This window comes from Poeciliopsis prolifica, unplaced genomic scaffold, assembly GCF_027474105.1.
Source record: "Poeciliopsis prolifica strain line A6 unplaced genomic scaffold, Auburn_PproV2 SCAFFOLD012, whole genome shotgun sequence".
Taxonomy (NCBI): domain Eukaryota; kingdom Metazoa; phylum Chordata; class Actinopteri; order Cyprinodontiformes; family Poeciliidae; genus Poeciliopsis; species Poeciliopsis prolifica.
Window position 1 is genome coordinate 12,544,207 of NW_026562387.1, and position 16,070 is coordinate 12,560,276.

At 36.5% G+C, this 16,070-nt stretch overlaps 1 protein-coding gene across 14 annotated transcripts in view; it reads right to left on the minus strand.

Annotated features, from left to right (window-relative positions):
- The window catches only part of si:ch211-285f17.1 (sickle tail protein homolog), a 113,784-nt gene that overhangs the window by 67,867 nt on the left and 29,847 nt on the right, over positions 1-16,070 (minus strand). Inside the window, exon 1 of one of the 14 annotated variants that reach the window (XM_055037662.1) lies at positions 3,921-4,045. The exons of the other annotated variants lie outside the window; for them this stretch is intronic. The gene's annotated coding sequence lies outside the window, so the exon portion shown is untranslated. Of the gene's footprint in view, positions 1-3,920; positions 4,046-16,070 lie in introns of those variants that run through there. 14 annotated transcript variants of the gene reach the window in all.

A 16,070-nucleotide genomic window follows, 5' to 3' on the forward strand; every position in this document is an offset into this window, starting at 1 on the left:
AGAAACACTGTGGAATGTGGGCATATTTGTAAGTTGTTGATAGAGGCTAAATCAAATCTTTATCACATTTTAACCCTCTCAAACATAATTCTCTTTTATTTTCCTAACGGTTCATTATAGCACTCGCTCAGTCATAAAGCTTCTGTTCATTTGTTGTCCATCATTGGCACAAGCAGATCCTGGTAGCCTCTATGTAAAACATGTCTGGTCAAAAGCCTCAGAGACTTGATAAATGGGAGACACAGGGGTATTTATCTTGAAATAAAAAACCCCACAAAAGATTAACATCATGTTACTTTAACCTCATCCAAATTTTGCAACTGTGCAGTAATAAACTATATTGCATTTTATTCAGATTTTATGTGGCAGAGCAGCATAGTAATGCAGAACTTTACAGTACTGAATTACTGCAGTACTACATTACTGTAAAGTGGAAGAAAATTAATACATGGATTTTAATTTCTCTTTGCAAAGAGTTACCAGTAATATGAGATGTGTATTTGTATTCAGCCCCTTTTTACTATGACACACCTAAATTAAATCTAGTGCAACCAACAACCCCTGTATAATTTTATGAAGATATAAATCTTGCATCAGAGTTTTGTTTGAGAACACTAATAAAAACACCACATCATGAAGAACAAGGAACACAGCTGACAGGCGAGGGACAAAGTTGTGAAGAAGTTTTAAGCAGCAACAAATAAGGAATAGTTCAAAATTCGAACATTTCATAAAATCGATCATCTTCACGTCAACAAGAACATACCATCACCATAGTGGAACCTGGTGGTGACGGCACCATGCTGTGCAGTTACTGCTAATCGGGAGATATAGGGAAACTTATCTGAACTGATTATAATTCTCCTCTGACACAAAAAGCAAAGAGACAATTTTTATTTTATCCAGTCAAATTCTTCATTATTCATTATTAGTGTATATTTTCATAATACAATGAAAATATACACTATTTTCATTGTATAATCCTCATTTGAACAAATCCCACATCCCTGACTCTAACAATACTCAACAGAAAAGATTCTGTTGAGTATCTTTCTACTGAGTATATATCTTATGTATTTATTTATACAAATACACATTATTTATGTGTATTTCTTTTCTAACAACTGTCAGTACTTGTTTCCCATCTTGTGTGGTTTAATATTGAGTTTATCAGTAAATAGTTTTCTGAATAAGTGCAAATAGCAAACACAGTAAACCACTCATTAGCTAAACCGTATTTAGTAAAATATGGGAGCTAACTGCTGGCCAAACATAAATATTGGGAAAACTTTAGAGTAATATTGACTTACATTAACAGTCTGTTTTAAAAAAGGGTGTGTCTGCCTTATTATTAGACTCTGTTTATGTGAACAGAAGCCTACCAAAGCCTTTGAGATTTCCATTATGTGGGGATGTTTAGTCGCATCCATCTCTAACCATGCCTAGGACTGATAATGCATGTTATTGCAGAAGGCTTGATCAAGTTCAAGAAGTCCATGTGTGAACAGCTGACTCGGGCCACACAGAAAGATGACAGTCAGCCAGCTTAAAGGAGAAACTTCTGGTCAGATCTCTCACACAATTCCATAATAAATCCAAATTTGTATCCCAACGAAGTCTTCTGCTTCACTCACCCGATGCCATTGGTCCAAGTAAGTAATCACAAATCTTTATGTTCAGTGACAGCCATCACACACTATTGTAGATCAACTAAGATAGCTGGCTCTGGTGCTTGATCTATGTCACAAATGGAAAATGCTTTGACTGATATGATGTATTAGTTCAGAGTGGTATTAAAGCATTCAAATTCAATACTTAATTGTCTGATAATGTTAGACAACTTGAAGCATATGATCCAAAGCTACAGAGTACCTCTGCTTATAAAAGCACTGCCAAAATCGCTGCGCCTCATATGCTAGCACTTAGAAAAACAGCACGGTTATATTACACTGGCAGCCAAAGCATTGCCTTACACTTAATAAGAGTTTCCTGTGGTCTTGTAAAAAAAAAAAAGACAACTTGCTATATCAGCAAAGCACACATAAAACCTGCGAGACAGTTACGCTCAGCCAACATGCCAAAACTGGTGATGAATGATGAATTTTCGGGGCTCTCAAATGGGTGTAAGAGTGAAAGCTCGTTTGTCTTTTTGAGAGGAAAACTCATCTTCTGTCTTTTCATCATGTTTCCCAGCAGGAAGACGGAGGTTGATGTACTCGCAGCTCAAACAGACACAACAAATCACATTGTATTGATGTATCTGGTGTCTCTGATTTTTCCTCTTAAAAATAAACGATTCTAAATATATAATGAATGAACGATCAGCTCAGTTTTCTGGCCAAGGACCTTTTAAGCATGTGTTGACACATACGGCAGCGTGAGTAGATGCCAAGTCTTGCAGGAAAATGAAAATCCACATCCTCTTTATGCTTGAAGAAAGAAGCGTGAAGAGTTCTAAAACCAACACCTACAAATGACATGACTCACTATGGAAACTTCAGAGTACACCTTAATCAACTTTGACTTTGTGCTTCTTCTTTACACTGGTATCTTGTTTTACAAATGAAATATAAAATGTTCTTACAACTAAAAAGGACAATCAAGATTCACCCAGCATAGGAAAGATCCTTTTTTACCTTGTTGATGTTGCTTGTGCAATTTTGTGATATTTTTTTCTTCCACTAAACTTTCAAAGAACAGGTTTGAATATGGTCTTGTGTAAAACATCTACACCTGTAAACTTCTGTGGCTTAAGCAATTTGTGCCGGGTGTCCAAAATTGGACAATTTTTGTGCCAGCAATTTTAACTTGACAAAAACATTATTGGTCTTATCTAATATATTATTATTTTTCAGTGGAACTGTATCTTGATTTTTCTTTTTCTGTAGGCCACAATGGCATTCACTTTCTTAAATAAATAACAGAAATTTGTCTTTTATATTCTCACTCTTTGAAATCAACTGTAGTAAAAATAAATATGTAAAATTTTGGTTATGACTTGATAAATTAAACATATGCCAAGTTTGACACTATGTTTAAAGTTTCTAGAGGCAAGGAAAAAAGCAAATGGTCTTCAGAGTAACAGAAAAGATCCAGAGTAAATTGTGAAGATAAGATAGAGATAGTCACTAATTAGGACTCCCTTACATAGTTTACAGCAGCTAAGTCCAAGATTCCTCTGACACTAACGTTTAATTTGAGTGGAGGAATGCAGTCTTTCTAGTAGGAAAACACTGCAATCCATTAGATCCGAACCAGACAAAATCTGCGGTAAATTGAAGCACAAGAAGCTACTTTGATGCTACAGATATCATCTCTCTGTAATCTAAAAAGACGAAAAAGGTTCAAAGGTTGAGAAAGTTCAGGTTGCTTGGACTTTACAGATCCCAGACAATTAAAATGACAGATAGTGTGAGTACTGTGTCTTGTAAAAGCGTTTTTTTTTTCCAGTTCACCCTCTCATGATCTGACCCTCAACACTCTCCTCTCTCCCCATCAGCTTAATTAGACAAAGCCACACACACATTAGTGGCTCCCTTTTTTCTCTGCTTTCTTTCTGGGGTTTTTTTTTTCAGCCCTGTACTGAATGGTTGGCTGAATTTCAGGCCCCCTCACCTCCCAAAAAATAAAAACAACGATGCAAAACAAGCAGCTTTCAGAGCCAGGGTCAGCATCAAAAAGTAGCAACCTTTTAAGAACAGTGAGCTGAGTGAAAATCCTCCAAGTCCCCAGGTTTGGCAGTATGCAAGCGAATGCAAGAGTAGAGATAGTTAGTAAAACAACTTTATTTCCATCTGCAGGAATCCACAGCAGGAAAAGACAAATAGAAAAAAAAGGAGTTATGTTTGAAGATGAAACATCGGTGCTTCTATCAGCTCTCTGTGAGAGAGTATGTTATTGTATGAGATGCAGCTACTCACCCTGAACTCTTTCTGTAACACAGTATGTCCTGATAAGATTTCTTTTTCTTTTCCCACTGGAAACAACCACAGCGACACAAACGAACACTCTGCTCCCCACAGCCCTAAAACTTTTTGCTCTCTGCCGGCAGATCTCCTGATTTCCCCTCCCAACCTCTCTCTCACTCTTACTTCAGCACTTCCTGGGTTGTTGTTTATGCTCCAATCAGGCCATCCAAGAAACTACTGCTCGCCCCTTCCCTTCTCTCTCTCTCTCTCTAAAAAGTTGTTTGTCAGAGGCTTGTCACATGCAGGCGTTCATTCGTTTGTGTGTTCCCTCCGAACTTTTAAAGGTGTTTTAACCTCTTGCCAGAATTTGGGAATCTGATTCTCCTCCGTCACAAGACCAAGAGAGAAAGGGTGAAGGTGGAGGACGGGTTTGCTGCTAAATTGTCTTAGTGAGACAGATACATTTTTAAGGCATATGGGAAAAGGAGGTGCAGTGTTCAGTTAGGGCTGGGGGTGTGTCTGGAACTTTCTCTCCAAATCCAACAGCTTGTTGTTAAAAACCACAACCGACTCAACCCTTCATAGCCCCTACAGAGCCTCAGCCTCTTGCACAGTCTGCCAAGAATTTTCTCCATACTGCCCCAACCCCTTCTTTAAAAACTTTCAATTATTATTTCCCCAGCAAGCTAGCCAATGTCCATTTTAGGCAAAAGGAGAGCGAAGGTGTTAAATGCAAGTACAGATCAGTAAGGGCAGAGGAGTGGACAACACAAACAGCAACAAGGTCAAGCTAATACCAACTCTCCTTGGTGTGGTGGATATTACTGAATGAACAAGGATCAGTGACTTGTTTAAAATTAAGCTGGAGGTTGCACAAAAATGCAAGAAGCTATCAAGAAAAAAAACTTTTTTTTTTCCACAAGCCTCAAATTCTTTCACGTTCTTTCATTCCTGGAAGAAAATTTACTTCAACCTGAAGCAGTGATCTCTATTGTGGCCAAAGCTACAAATAGAGTGAATTAGATTGCAGAAAATTAATTGTGAGAATGGTCAAAACCAAAATCTAATTTAAAAGTATAGACAAAACTTTTACATTTCAGTTCACAGAAACTTGTTTCATCCATTTTAGCTTGATCAACTTTGCAAAGAAGAATGGGCGAAAATATTCTGGGTCTAGATCTGCAAATGTTGGTAAGTTGTATCCCAATACAACAAAAATATTAACTTCAAAGAAGCTGAACATCTCATTTCAGATTTCATTTATTTTTGTAATTTTTATCCACTTCATAATTATGTAAAAAAAAATTGTTGGTCCAGCAAATAAAATCCTAATAAATGCATTGAGATTTGCAGTTGTGACAAAATGTAAAAATATTCAAGAGATCTGAATACTTTTACATGGGAGATTAAAATGACCAAACTGAGCCCCTGTATCTTCTTTCCTTCAGTTAAACTGTACTAATTTTACCCCATTCCTCCTCTAACCTCTCCTTTCATCCTATTTTGAATTCAAGCCTTTCAGCCATTCAGCCAAGACACATGGGCAGATTTGGGTGCTTCTGTGCCAAGTTGGATTCAGGAAACGTTCGTCTTGTTGTTTAGTCTGGGCACCATGTGTTGGAGCAGCGAGACCTCCCTCCTTCACCAAACCCCCTTTTTTTTCCTTTGGCACAGAATTAAAAAAAAACACACAGTGACAGAGGTGATATGAACAGTCACACAAAACAAAAACACTTTCAAGCAGCGGCTAATAATGAACGAAAAGCAGAATGTGCAAAGATGAAATGTGCAGTCACTCTACCTGTGGTTCAGAGATGGAGGCATGATGGCCTTATGCATCAGCATTTATTTAATCATGTAATAATGGGTGAGAAAGACATGTTGACTCTGAGTGAGAAATATTTATGGAGTAGCAAATGTGTGTTTTGTAGGTGTGTGACTTTGTTCACATTGGTTTTGTGCCGGTGCGACACTAAAGTTCCAATCCTGATTTTTTTTTTTTTTTTTTCATCAAAACTGCAAATGGATCTCACTTTGACTAATCCCTGAGCGTTAAATCCTTCCATTGCTGTAAGGAGACCCAAACAAATGCCAAAAGGAGACAAAATAAATCAAAACAGTCGGGGATTGAACAGTTAAAAGAGCAGGTGAGGATTTTACCTCAGGCTTTTCAGCTCAGTGTCTCAGCCTTTGCCAATCTGCTTCTGAGAAGTCGATCCTTCAGTCAGGCACCACAGTGAATGAGCCACCTGTGAGTCTTGGAAGAACTAGACGGCGCTTGTATTATTGAACTTGAGTAAAGAGGGTAAAATGGTGTGCGGTTTGCCTTCTGGTGATACAAACAGGATGCAGAAAACGAGACCGAAGAGCTTTATGATCTCTACTATGAATAAATAGTAAAACTGATCTCAACATTTCAAAGATGGAAGAAAACATGAGCCTAGATAAGGCTGAGAGAAAATATGACAGAATATATTTTTTATGTTATCAGCTAACATGCAAAGAAATAACTAACAGGCAACCACTTGTGTTGATGTCTGTGTTTAATTCTGAATGTTCAAACATTTCGTGTGGCATAAAATATGGGCTTGTGTTAAAGCCAAAACTATTTACTAAGCATTAGCCCTAAAACTCTGTCAAGGAGTCGTCGCTTCAGAGTGATTCATTCTCTACTGAGCGAAGAGATGAAAGAAATTCCCATCTTAGTGAGCAGGTGAGGTAGACCCTGTTGCTAGATGTGATGCTGTCTGTACTGCAATTGGTTCCTCTTCTTCTTCTACTTCTGTTTTAATGGCGGTTGGCAAACAACTTAATGGAGCACTACCGCCAACAACAAGTCAGATGTGTGGACCAAATGTCCTCGATACAAATATACAGGCCCACTGAGTAGTCTTTTTCTATAATGTCATTAAACACTGAGGTTTTGAGGAAGTGGACACTTGTGCTTTGAGTGCAATCCATCCTCGAATGCTGGAAACACGCATATAAAGCAGACTGTTAAATCTGCTGCCATTTTGAGTTTCTTGGGAGCAGGACCTAAACAGACTTTGATTAAATAAATTAATAACACATTGAAGTAATGAGAATGTGAAGTGAGAGGTGTGACATCAGAGCCAATCTGTAGAAATGAATGTGGCACTATGAGGCCATCTGACAGTCCCGTAGCCTGCTGCTACAGTGACACAAAAGAACAATGAGACAGAGCTCGCCCAGTAAACACCACACAGGAGGTCAGATGAGCCTTATGACTTTGTTTCCGTCTCCTTTTTTTTAGTTATGTAAACATAAACAAATAAAGGTGAAAAAATTGGCAGAGACTGGAGTTAAAGTTGGAGTTGTCTGAAAATATTGGTGCTTCAAAATCTGATCAAAGGGTAAATCAATTCAATAATCCTAGCTCAATAGTTCTTAGCCCTATAGAAGAACAAGAAATTACAAACACTGTTGTAAAATGTAAAAATAAAACGTCAACTGATTGCAGTGACATTGATATGATGATTTTTTTTATTTAAAAAATCATCCAAAGCAATTGGAGAAAAAAAAAAAACAAACAATTACACACTTTTGTAACTTGTTTTTTCACACCTGTTTATTTCCAAGTAACATCAAAATTGTTAAACTGACACCCTTTTATAAAGCAGGCAATACAAAATCATTTTGTTATCTCAGATTCCAAGATGGAAGAAGGAAGAAAGGAAGGACTTGATAATACTTTGATCAAATCTAAACGTCACCTCTCCAAACTTTTGTGTATGAGCGCTAAGTGTATCCCAGACCACCAGCAGAGGGTTACAGTGATTTAACATCTCCAAGCACTAAAACATCTCATCCTAAAACACAAGCAAAAGAATATTAGGTTTGAAAGTTTATACCCATCATTTTATACTTGTAATTTGCAAAAACATTATACATTCAACACAAGGGGATTTCTATGTATTAAAACTCTTTTGGGAGCAAAAGGGGAATTGACAAATTTTAATACATTTACATCTTCCTGGTTTCTAGTTTGTTGGCATTTTGTGGTTTTTCAAACCTTTGCATCATTAATTTGATATTAATACAGATATGCCCTCTGTGATGCCCCCATGTTTGAAGACTATACTCCTTTGTTGGCCAGCTAACAGGCAAAAAAAACCCTGTGGTATTTTTAAACAGCTATCCTTTTACTGTGGGCTTTTTCCAAACAGAGGGATAATTCTATTTGCAGAAGTTAGGCAGCTGCATGCAACTTTGAATTTTAGCCAGTGTAGTGACTTAGTTTCGCCGTCATTCCAAATGTTTTAACTTCTGTTAGTTCCACAGTCCATGTGCAGGATGAAGCAGACGTCAAAATGATGGACAACGCTACATCTACAGTCAAAATTTTATGCCTAAATAAATGTATATGCCTGCTTTTTTTAAGTTAACATACTGGCTGAAATTGAATTCATTAATAGAAGAAACTCCTTTTTAGATATGTATATTTAAAATGGAAAGAAGACAAATACGTTTTAAACTAAATGTTAAAACTCCTTGCCATATTTATATGGCGATCACACTGGGCAGGTTCTCGTAGGAGAGAACTCAACAGGGATCTTGTCCAAGCTGTAAGGTCCAAAGAGCAGGGCATTTTCTGCTCAATCAAACTAAGTCACTGGCAAAAATGGAATGGTTGACATGAATGGTTCACCAATTACGAACCTATTTTGTGTTGCTTATCGCCCAAGAAATACAAAATACATCAAAATTGCATAGCTTCTGCTACATAATTAGATGTAGAGAAGTTCTGCAGGTGGGAATATTTTCGCAAGGCATTATCACCCTAAAGTAATAATGGATAGGAGAAAGCAGTAGAAATGCTTAAATGAACAAATAAGGAAACCAAAATTCAAGGCACACATGTAAATCATTGCAAGTGCAGTAAACCATAGTTGTAAATATGTATTTTGTTGTCATAGAAATGTAGATCTAATAATGTTTATAGAGTAATAAAAGGCATTTAGTCTAATTGTGTTTGGCCCATGAGTGCACTTTTGTGCCTTCTGGTGCAAGACAAGCATGATTGGGCTTAATAAAATCCATTTAGCATGGAAAACAGTAACAAGTATGAAATATTTATCAGTTGTGCCCTATGATGTCAACAGAAACATTGCTTTCACAATGAGCATGGGATTTACAGCAAGCTGAAGAAAGTTTTGTTATGTGAAACATGTCTGCAAGGACATTGGATATAAAGTGATTTGCTTATCTATAAATGCTCAATTTATTGTTACTTTTAAAAGTGTTTTAGCTGTGAATAATTGATAATTTGGAGCTTCACATTAAGTGATAGATGTCGCCTTGTGAGCTGTTGGCCTAAGTCAGCAACTTGGCATACATCTGTCGACGTCTCATCGCTGTGAGAACTTGCATAGTATGCCTGTAAAACCTAATTTCAGGGGATCATACAACAAACAAATGCATTGTGATATTTGCAGCACAGAGAAGCATTTGGTCCCGAAAACAGTTAACATTCAATCTACTAAAGAAGGGAGAATTAAAGGGAACATCGCTTTGACTGCCGTCTGGTTGCATTTGTGGCATTTTTCAGGCTGATCTTTGTGGCGGATGAAAGGGTTAGAAAGAGGACTTTAAGGAAACTCTACAGTGGTTTGTGTCCAGCTGAAAGAACAGTAAAATGTCAGAACAATGTCATAACATTGATCTATAGCAAACACTTAAAGGTCTCCACATATTTATAAGTGTTCAGGAATGCATGCAGCTTGGATTGCACTGAGGGGAGTTGAAGCTTAGTCTTTGAGTCAGATATTTTTTTTAACTAAAGCCTCAGATAGGGGGCGACAATGGGCTTGTTTGGTAACTTTTTAGAAAACTGAAGAGACAGGTTTATGTATTTTTTTTTTCTTAGCATGCAGTTTTTGTGTCCTCAATTTCTTGAGACATACATGTAGATTTATCAAGTGTTGGAAACGCCAAATCTCCTTTGAGATTTTTCTTGTTGTTAAGTTGGGTGATTTTTGAGAGAGGTTCACGGTCTGGAGGAAGCTTTGCAGGTCAGGGCTGTCACCATAGTGTCAAAACTCAGCATCTGTTCTGTGAAAACAACAAGCCTCGAGGGACAGGCCACATGTGGAACCATCCACACAGTGTTACTACCATCACCCGATGAACTTAACATGCAACAGCACCTCAAAACAGCTGCACTATTACCTTCTTACTCTTTTTATAGACTTGTGATAGCAAGGTGGGAAATTTACCACATTTTGCATTCAAAGAGAAAAAGAAAGTTTTATTTTTTTAAATGAAATGACAAAGTTAATTCTCATGTACTTTGTTGTTTTTTATTCTAATATATGTACTATTGGTGAAGCTTTGCTTTTCACCCTACACTGTTGTCATTCAATTAATTGACTATATAACAAGAAATGTAATGGCACGTTCACAAAGCAGAAACAATTGGATCTGTATTTGATTTAGTACCACATATGGAAGTGACATAATTCGGATTTTGCTTTTGTATGTGAAGATCGGAATTGGAATGCCGTAAAAAACTCAGATATTGGTCGCATATTAATCCAAAAAATTTAATTATAATAGTAAACATTCATTTCTTGCAGAACAACTGTCAAAGTATAATTATTTGAATTATTGTTTTGCTGCTGCTTTGTCTGTTAAGTATTCACCAAAAGCACAAAATCCGATTATATATTCTTTTTTTTATATATGATTTTGAATGATTTAAAGTGAGAGGGGTGGGAAAAAGAAATGAAACAAAAAAAAAGGTGGAAACTTTTCTTCTGCGTCACATTTTCTGAAAAAGTATACAAATTTCCAGCTGGTGATTACAGTTAAGCAGAAATCCCCTTCTTCAGTCTTCATAATCTTGCACAAAAGTGCTGTGTCAGTCTCATCACAAGCTTTCGCCGAGGAGCTGAAAAGCATGTGAGTCTCACCAGTGACGTCATCTCACAGCCAAACCCTTTTATGCCCCCTTTTGAGAGAAGAAAAATCCCCAGATTTCAGAGTGAGTGTGGGGGCAGAATATGTTTGATCCCTGCTTCCATGTTTCTTAGTATTTGATACTGTAAGAATGTATCAGGGACGCTCAGAGGCACAGGGCAGCTGTCGGCTCAGCTTCACTGTTAATGGGGTGAAAAGGAGAGAGAGAGAAACTTGGCAAAAGTGAAGTTTTAGTCACATCCTAACTGAACGAGCTGTGCTAGCGGGGATAAAGCGAATAGGGTCATATTAAACTCTATCAAAACGAGAGCGAGAGGGGAACTGCAGCCCAAACTTGAAATCTAAGAAGCCGTACACCTGGGGGCGCTACTGCACATGCCAGGAGATTTTGTACTCATCGATCTGGTTTGGAGAGAAATCTATCTTTTTTTTAATGTAAAATTTTTTACAACTGTTTGTTAACAGACATGTTATTCCTACTTGAAAGCATAATAAGTATTAACATGAAATAATAATGAATCAAAACAATATTCAAGGTAACTCGCATGTCTTTCTTAAGCAACAACACCACATAAAGAGTCACTTCATATGCATTTGTATCTGTTTACATTAAAAATTGACAAGATCATTGTGAGTTTATTATTGGGTCCCCCATAAGGTTGAATGTGACATGAGAAGCCTGGCACATTGATGTTAGCTTGCTAGTTAGCCATCTTTTCTGCTCCGGTAAATAACTTGGATTGTACTTTTTATTTTACCAGCAGACCAGATGACATCCTACAAACACAAAATTTGTCTGAAAAGAGTGATGGATGACATTACTCTTGTATTCAGACAATAATTTGTGTTTTTGGTGTCATTTGCTACTGCAAAAGTTTTGTAGTTTCAAGGAGATTAAAATTTCAGAGTGTTTTTCTTCAAAAGGATATCATCAACAGCTGACTGACAGTTTGAAGTAACGACAGGGAGAAAGAGGGGCACTGCCCTACACTACATAAAATGTGATGAAAAAAAAAAACATACGGCCATGGTTCATAAAAAAGTGCTTAAATCACAGAAATAATGTTTGAAGGAATTCACTTTTAAATCAAAAACCAACCAATGGCTCTTGTCAAAGGGATCAGGGGAATATAATTCTGACTTAGGGAAAAATAAAAAATAAGATAAATAAGACACATATGTGAGAACAACTAAGAGAGTCATGTGAATTAGCTTGATAGTTTTTTCTAAATTGCAACCCAATAAAGGGTGCATAACTTAGAAATTTCGGCATAGCAATTGTTATGGTTTCAAAGCAAGGCGCGGAAGTTAAAACTTTACATAAGGCATGTTAGTTACAGCAAAGTGTCTGTTGCTTTGCAGCCAAATGTGTTCAATTTAAAAAAGAGTCAATTAACTCTAAACGCAAGGTCAGGCTCTGACCGCAGAACCAAATGCTTGCCTCTGAAATTATTTGTGTCTTATTAGTACTACAGCACAGATGGGAAACAACCAAACATACTCTGACTGAAGTGAAGCTCTGAGAAAAGCAGGACAACTCTTTATCTCTCCAATTAATATGTGATCAATGTTATTTTTAGCCGGAACTTTACGTTCTAGCAATTCAAACATCTCATTACATATTTTTGTCCCATAATATTTGAATAAAGTCTTAATTAGGAATATGATCAAAGCCCAAAAGCAGCATAGTTGATAAACATTTAAACTGAGATGCGAGACTCCCCCTCTAAAAGTAAATGGGAATCTGGTACTTTCAGAAAAGCACTACATTAGTAAAAAAAAAAAAAATTGAAATATACTGAGGAACATCTGAATTAAAAATCAATTTACATGAGACAGAAACAGGAGAAGAATGTTAGCATTACTTTACAGAAACAGGAATTTATAGGGAATACAAATTATGTCTCTTCTTGCAAACCTAAAACAGACATTTGCTAAAACAGCCCGTAGCTCATTAGTTATTATTTATTACCCACATACTGCAGACTCTGGCAGTTTACCTGGCAATAAAATGGGGCACATTTCAGTAAAAATCTACCAACCAGATACTTCAGGGGTAAATAAAACCCTGAAGTATCAACTCCACTGATAACTGAAGTCTGCAGGTAAACACATCCTGCATTCAGCCTCCGATTTAAAAGACTGCAATGTGATTCCAAGTAAATTCAACAAGACGAGCTGCGATCAGTATATTGAATGAAATATACACATAGTAATTTTTTTTCAAATATCTCACTAATCTAACCTTGGCCATGTGAGCACAGCAATGTATGTTTTCCTGGTGTTTGCTGAATATTTTTTATTTTAAACATTGTAGTAAATTGATGGTGTCTTTAAAATCTCTTGTCCTGCAGCAAAACTCAATACATTTTAATAGTTTCAAACAATTAAAGGAATACTAAGATAACATATTATGACAATTAAGTGTAATTCTTTAGTTTTTTCTTCTGTTTTATTTCTAAATGTTTCGTCACAGCCATGATGTGTCAACACTATAACTGACTATTTACAAAACTTTGATGAAATTCTGTGAAATAAAAGCCTAATTTTAGCATACTGTAAAGATTTTATGGATCTGATGAACAACATCATATAAATTGAGGTAGTTTGGTGTTTTGTCAACTCCGTCAGACGTAAACCCCACCAGAGTTTAAACTGACAGTGAGACTCTTTCAGGGAGAGTGTTCACAAATCTCACTTAAATGTGCAGTTAATTCATTTTAATGTATTTTACATAAATGGCATTACTTCACATATATGAAGTATTTCTTTTTACTCATTACTTTGTCACTACCTTCAGTTCTGCGTCAACTCCGTCATGCACTGTCAACTCTTTCAGATTGACTTTATGTTGTTTTTTGTTTTAAATAATATTTATTTTGTTTCTTTAGAAGCATTTGTCTGTAAAACTATGTATAAATATCGCTAATAGGGTCATTAAAAAATAATTTTATATTTATTTTTGAAAGATGGCAATGACAAAGTTCTGGGTCAGGTCAACCAAAAATAAAATTTTCCAAAAAATCTTCCAACTGGGAGCCTACACCTTACCATCTTTACGTTTCCAAAACATTATTTGATACATTTTTGTCATATTTGTCATACATAAGCTTGAAGAATAATTTAAAATATGTTTTGGAAAATTTAAACCCATTTTTTCCCACTTCCCAAGAATCACTAAAATACAAAAAGCGATTTCAAAGAAAGATTTAGTTTCTACAATGTGTCTACAGTGTGAGACTTTCAGCTGATAATAGAAGTGTTAAGTGAAAAGAGGCTGTGGTTTGTCATGAACGTTTACCTGGCAATGGGTTTTACAAACTGTTGAAGGGAATTGAAGGGAGCCCTTTCAGACAGCCATTTAAAACACTGTCCCATTAATTTATGTATTCTCATAAATCCAGCTTGGCCTCAAATTGTGAATTCATCTGAAATACGGGAGGCACATGATAGTGGAGTGCATAATTTAGGTGATGTCATGTGCTATTTGTACATCAAATAAGCTACACTGCTCTTTTTAAAGGAAAAGATCTATACAACCCAGAATAAAACTGGTGCATGGGCAATTTTCTCAGTAATGGGCAGACTTGATTTGTTGGGTATTTCTCACATATTCTGCTAATAATGAAAAAATTGTTAGAATATAGTGACATCCAAAGTCAATCAAAAATAGCTACATGCAGAACACAACAGAGGTTCAAAGGGCCATCATTCAATGTGACATAAATAATGAGCCTTCAATCAGCAGTACTTTAGTGAACAATGAATTTTGACCAGCAGAAGCTTAAAAGGTCAATTGTTCCAATGTTACAGTCTGTATTGAATAATCTCTTTCCTTCAGATAGTGTGTGTGAAGTGGAACAGACCTATAAACATAATTCATGTGAAGACCATGTCAGAAAACACTTAAAGCTGAAGCTTAGCTGCCTTCAAGCCATCTCTGTGTTTGAAGTGTACCCCTCCTCTGAGCTGCCAAACAAGGTAGGGAAGGAGTTGGAAAAGGAAACTAATGAAAGGGTTAGCCAGCTTTTGCAGCTTAAATGTGGTATATGGAAATGAGAGATTTCTGTGTGACGTAAATGCAAAAAACAAATGTCATGGGGTGGTCTCCTCCTGCAAAACTGTTATTCTTCAGATCAATGGGCTTTTACTTATTAGTTGGTAATATTTTACAACGGAAAAAACTAACAAATAAACAGATACACAGAGAAACAAACAATTTGGATCAAGATTGCTCATGTTGTAAGTACATCTAAAACTTGTAGAATATTGGTGTTCAAGGACTAATACTGGGAACCACCGAACAAGTGTTCTACATTATATCTTCCCTGGCTTCTCTATACAAACATTGTTCTATTAAAATGATAAGAATATAGGGGAGGGAACATTTAAAATACATTTGAACAGCAACAAATGTTCCACTGCATTAAATTAGTTATCAAGTCTTAGTGCATTATTTCTTTTATAAAAAGTGCTTAAATATCCTCACTACATAACAGATCAAGGTGCATCATCAAATAGTATTTTAGGAACTCTGTTTTCTTTCATCTCAGTTGTTTGCTGATCTAGGCTGCTGTCAGATGTGGTTTGTTCACAGTTTGCTGTCATTTTCAGTGTTAGAAACTGGGGCAGACAAGGGCACATCTGAGGCACTAAAAGCTGCTGCCGCAGGAAAGTGGCAGAGAAGACAAGAAACTAAAGTTGAAAGGAAAATACAGAGTGACTGTGGTGATTCAGACACCCATAATGCTTCTATTGGAGCAACCAATTACAGAGAAAGAAGTGTTTTGTTGTTTCATTGTGGGCATGACATAACACAACTTCACATTTTTGCCCACCCAAAGGCATCAACAAAAAGCAAGGACTGTCTTCTCTGTACTAACCTTATGTGCTAGTCTTATTTTCAATCCAGAAAATTCACCTACAGATACATACACAAACCCACACAAAGATATGATAGGTAGTATCATATCTTTAATACTCTACCATCTCATTTAGCCAACTGTTGTGGCTAAATGTGATGGTAGAGGGTTTATTGATTCGCAAAACTGCTAGAAAGTAAAAACTGCTTAAGATAAAAGGACTACTTTATGCTCACAAACAACAGTTGGGATCACCTCAGTGCTGTAACTGTTGACTCCATAAGCATTTTCTGATCTAGTCTTAGAATTAACTGATATCTCCTCTTTCAAAGTTTGGGTTGTTTCTTTTGTTATGTCCAAG